This window comes from Bufo gargarizans, chromosome 3 (genome assembly GCF_014858855.1).
Source record: "Bufo gargarizans isolate SCDJY-AF-19 chromosome 3, ASM1485885v1, whole genome shotgun sequence".
NCBI classification, from domain to species: Eukaryota; Metazoa; Chordata; class Amphibia; order Anura; family Bufonidae; genus Bufo; species Bufo gargarizans.
In genome coordinates, this window is record NC_058082.1 from 186,550,585 (window position 1) to 186,556,584 (window position 6,000).

The window sequence follows — 6,000 nt, forward strand, 5'->3', positions numbered from 1 at the left end:
TAAATGTACTTAAACTATCAAGCTTCCTTGCCACTAGCCTTTCACAGTCAGTGTCGGCAACTGAACAAATAGTTTTTCTATTCATTTATTTATTTTAGTTGCATGTATACAACACTTTGTAGAACTACAAAGTATCTTAAATCGTACAATCTAAAGTAACAGTATATATAATTGTACATGCAGCAAGCATTGTGTTGTCCTATTATAAGACTGATACAACTAGTTTTCTCTATTGACACATGAGCGCCTGCATAGCTGTTATAAAGTATGTACCCATTTTATTTTGTGCTTTTTTTTTTTGCTTACCATATGCTGAGATCAAGTCTATTTTTCATAAGCCTTTGAAATTGAGCTCTGATGGAAAATCAGATCATACAGCATCCTGCTGAATAACAGCATCTACTGCTACAATATTCAGGAAATGCAAGTGCTAATTGCCCTCAGCATACAGAACACAAACTATATAAAACTATAGGCCAGGCGCGCTCCAGAAACCTCCATCTAAAAATGTGTGTAAACAAACATGCACAGAGCGGCCCCCAAAATCAAGAAACCAAAATAACATGGATAATAAATATAAAGAGGTTCTTCACCTCCGGGGGCCTTTCTAGTAGATTCCCAGCATGGCTGGACCTGTGGAGGTAATCATACTCACCTGATCCCCACCACTGGGTTCCAGCTCCTTTGGTTTCCCGCTGCCTCTGCAGATTGCCGGCCCTGCATGAACATCCCATTTTACTTGGGTATATGGCAGCTGCAGCCAATGACTTGCTGCAGTAGTGACGCGTGTTCTATGTGTCATATGACCCAGTGACATAATGCACGGGACACACATTACCGCATGTCGCCAGTCATTGGCTGCAGCAGCCAGTCTCCCCACGTCAAGCCAGTTGTTCACGCTGGGAGACTGGTCAGTTATGCACATTTGGCAATCATTTAGGCCATTTCCGTCTGTTGCATGCAGTACTTTCTTCCTTCTAAAAAAAACGGATCTCAGAGGAAAATAGCTAAAACTGATGCCAAATGCACAGGATCTGCTTTTCTTTACAGGATAAATTTTTAATTGTGATAAATCATACCAGTGATCAATAGATTGCATGGTCAAGTGCTCTAGTGTGGCTAAAAAAATGTAATAGTAAACTCCATAAAAAAGTGACAGAATTCCCGATTAGATTTTTTTTTTTTTTTTTTTTTTTTTTTTTTTACACACACAGTATATATTTAATATCACCAATTGTACTAAGCAAGCTCACTGAATAAGGTTCATTCGTCATCAATATGGCATAGTGAAAACTGTAAAAATTTAACCCAAAAAAATGGTGCAATTGCAGTTTCTTTCCATTCTCATAAGAATAGTGTTATTAAGAAAAAACACAATACTCAAAAAATGATGGCCAAAAACCCACAGTAAACTGGACGGGCTTATGGAAACATCCAAGCTGCCGAAGCTCTGTTGTTTCCATAACTCACATAGTTATGAATCGGAGCTACACAAACCTTGTAGCAAAGCAAGCTACGCTGTTTCCATAACTCCGGAAATAGGCTGAGCCGGCACTTCCTGGGGGTTATTCCCATCTCAGCTACAAAAGACCAAGATGAAACAACCTATTGGTGAATCACAGTAGAACCACATGTCACTTAAACGTCAGGGATATCAATCTGTTCAGGAGGCATAAGCTATTGTGAATCAGTTTAATCTGCTTTGGTGCAAATCATAGGATCCCGGAAATATATGGAGGGATCCTCATGGGATTATAATCATCCTCCATGGAGTTTTGGGTGGGAAAAATTCCCACCTAAAATGTGTGTAGAAAAGATAAAAATAGATGGTTGCTGTGGGTCTGGGGCAGAGGTCACTCATTAGGTCTGCGAGTGACCTATGGTGAAGTGTTGCAGAGCAAAGAAGCCATAGATGCCCAGCAACAGTTAGGGCATTGGTGGGTTGGTTTCAAGGACCCCTCCGGCTTAGGGTTATATAGTGGCAGTAGCGGGCAGTGTTGGGTTGTCATCCCGACAGCATCTGAAGGAAGTGCTGCCCATCTGCTTACCTGATGGATGGATTCGTCGCAGAGCTCCGGAGGCGCGCTGGAGATGGAGAGATTGCGTCCTGGCTGGTGTCCTGCATAGCCGACTGAGCTTCTTATGAGGCGGTTCCGGCAGTAGTCAGTGATCCCTGTGAAGTCCCAGGCTTGGCGGTGATTGAATCAGAAGAGGATGTAGCTTCCCCTGCTGTGCCTGAGCTGCGCTCTTCAAGAAGAGAAAAGAGGCAGCGCACCCGTTTCTCTCCTTCCCCCTGCAGGTCTGTTCCGGATAGAAGGAGAGCAGAGAGGCACGGCTCTAATGTGGAACAAGCCGGATGTAGCCGCATAGGGATGATGTCACAGAGGTGCGTTCGAGATCTGCGCCCCCAGGAAACTTTGAGCAGCAGATTAGTTCTGCTTCTGTCCTGCAGCACCTTCAGTCCCAGGAAGCTCCTGCTGTGAGAAGAACATCTTTAGAGCCCCCCTCCTGTTCTTCGCAGCAACATGGAAGGAGACGACGCAGAATTGATCCACAGCCTGCACAGCACCAGTCTCTGCCGCTCAACTCTGTGGCTTAATTTACTGTTGCCACAGCGTTCATCTTATTCTGCCCCAAAACAGCAGCCGTCCTCCGCAGTCCTGCAGTCTCAGTTGTTAAAAAAGGGCACCTGCTTTGCGTTTAACAAAGCGCAGTGTAGGTGGCCTGCGTCATGTAAACATAGTCATGAATGCGCCTTTTGTTGGGGCTGTCACCCGATGGTTCGCTGTTATAAAAGAGCTAACATGCCTACCCTGCCATCCACAAAATAGTTTATTGCAAAAAGCATGGACGCCAGTAAATCTGGTGACCATGCGTCCCTGGTTAGAACGTTACCTAAATTGCAAGATGGCGGAGCTGCTTCTTGACGGTTTTGCTTTTGGTTTTCAGTTGCTATCGTATTCTGGTTTTGGTTGTGAGTGGGTTAATAATTTATCTTCTGTTGATCATATCCCTGTGGTTGTGCAATCAAAATTGGCAAAAGAATTGGAGTTAGACAGGATTGCAGGTCCTTTTACCTCTCCGCCTTTCTCCATTAGGAGTTGTACCTAGAAAAGAACCCAATGCTTTTCGTTTGATTCATTATTTATCTTTTCCTTATGGTGCATCTTTAAATGATGAAATTGATAAAGCATTGTGTTCGGTTAAGTATGCCACCTTTGATTCAGCAATAGATTTAATACGTAGTTTTGGAAAAGGTGCTTTGATGGGAAAGGCGGACATTCAGTCAGCCTTTCGCCTGTTACCGGTTCATCCTTTTTGTTTTAATTCGGTTGGTTTTCATTTTTTAGGGTTTATGTTATTTTGATAAATGTATTCCCAAGGGATGTTCCTTGTCATATTTTTATTTTTGAAGATTTTTCCTCATTCATTGAAAGGGTAGTAGCAGTTAAGAGTATGCGGGGAGCAGTGACGCACTATCTAGACGATTTTCTGTTCATTGGTCCAGCAGATGCTTCAGTGTGTTCAGAAGTTTTGGAATCCTTTTTTTGCCGTTTGTTCTGAGTTTGGTGTTCCATTAGCTAAAGATAAGACAGTTTACCCTACTAATTGTTTAGAATATTTGGGGATTGTCATTGATTCTGTGAAAGGTGAATTTTGTATTCCGTTGCAAAAGGTGTCCAGAATTTGCATGGTGTTGTCTATGTTGGTAAAAGAAATTCAGTCGGTTTTGCTAGTAGGGTTATGCCGATGGGCGGGTGTTTTGTCGGCAATTCTCTGCATAGATTTCTGGTGTGAGGAACCCGTCTTTTCATGTTAGTTTGTCTAAGGAGGTTTAAGAGGATTTTATGGTTTGGTTGGAATTCGTTCAGCAATATAATGGCAGGTCGTATTGGCAGGAAGATTTTGTTTTGGCTTCTTCTATGGAGTTATTCACGGATGCAGCTGGCTCTTGTGGTTTTGATGCATATTGGAATGGTCACTGGTGTGCATCAGAATGGCATCCTGCTTGGGTTATGAATGGGGTAAGAATATTGTTTTGTTGGAGCTTTTATGGTGTCTTTAGTTTTATGGGTGAGTTGTTTGTCCAATAAGAGAATTATTTTGCATACGGACAATAAGGGGGTTTTATTTGCAGTTGTTTGTGGTCAAAGTGTCTGTTAGTAGTTAATTTGTTACGTCATCTGGTGCTTCTCTGTTTAAAGTTAAATATTTGGTTGAAAGCTCGTCATGTCCCTGGGATAATTTGATTGCTGATTCGCTTTCCCGTTTTCAGTTTCAGAGATTCCGGCAATTGGCAGAAGGGGTCGATCTGAAAGGGGAGTTGTGCCCTGCGTATCTGTGGAATCTGATTTGGTCTTAGGTATGTCTTACTTACAGTCATCTGTGGCTCTGGCAATGTGGTCAGATTACGTCCGTTCTTGGCTTAGGTGGTGTAGTTTTACAGCAGCTAGAGGTTAGTCTTCTCATTCTAGTGATGAGGTTGTTGCATTGGCATTTTGTGTGGCGTTATATTGGGAGGGTCTGGCTTATGCTACTGTTTTAAGGGTTCTATCAGGTTTCCTTTTTTCTTTGGGTTCTCCTTATATGTTAGATAATTTCTTGATTAAGCAGATGTTAAAGGGTTTCAAACGCGGTAATTGTTTTCCTGACAATAGGTGTCCTATTTCACCCATGCTGTTAAGATCATTTTCATGTTACTTCTTTGGTTTGCTTTGATAGTTTTGAAGAGTTGCTTTTTTTCCACTGCATTTTGTTGTATGTTTTTTGGTGCTTTTAGAATCAGTGAATAATTTTCGAGAAATGGAAGGTCAAGCTTGGGTCTGGCCTTGAAGCATGTCCATATTCTTGTTAATTATGTCCTGTTCTTTCTCCTGACGTCAAGAAGGGATCAGTCAGGTAAGGGTACCTGGAGTCGAGTGAACAGTTACGTAGGGTGGTATTTGTCCGGTGAGTATGTTCTCTCAGTATTGGCATTGCAGACCTGGGGGTGGTAATGCTTTCTTTGTGCATGCGGATGCTGCTCCTTTAACTCAATATCAATGTAGGTCTGTGCTGGCTAAATGTTTAAAGGTAACTTGTAAAAATTTGATATAAATGGTATCACTTGATTGCTATTTTACAAAATAAAATTTCACACAGTGTGACATTTGTTATATGTCCCATGACACTATGCCATATTTCAACATCCTATGTCATACATTGGTCTGCATAATAATCTAGTGGTCATTACAACAGAAATATCGTTATTCACAACTAAGTTCCTGTAAAGAGAAAAGGAGGATCTGCCTTGATTTTTATCCTTTATAAAGAAAAACACGGCAGAGTGATGTCCGCTGGGATAAAGTCAATATTCCAAATGTGGTCATTTTCAAATGTAAATATTTCTTTTTGCACAGGCGTGACTTGAAAATTAGCAATTTCAATATGCCTAGTAATCACCCACTGTTGTGGGCTTACCTTCCTTCAATGCCAGCTGGTCAGTCAAGGTATTCGGGGCTCGCTGGATGCAGGCGTCCCGGCCGTTTTTTGGACAGCGTCCCACGTGTGTTCGGAGGTAGGTTTGTCACTCCGGAAATGACGTGTCGGTATGCAAGGCTGGGGTTGTCGATTTTTATTTATTTATTTTTTTACCTCAAACTTTCGTTTTGACGGTCAATATTTTCAGGAAGAAAGAAATCTTGTATCAGTCTTTACAGTGCACTGTTGTTTCGCATAATGGAAATGCTTCTTTTTATAAAAGGGTCATGTTACGATCTCATATTAGATCTCTTGATTCAACTTGAACTTACTTGTGAATAACGATATTTCTGTTGTAATGACCACTAGATTATTATGCAGACCAATGTATGACATAGGATGTTGAAATATATGCCCCATGACACTATGCCATAACAAATGTCACACTGTAAAATTTTATTTTGTAAAATAGCAATCAAGTGATACCATTTATATCAAATTTTTACAAGTTACTTTTTATTCTTTTACACTTTTATGTAT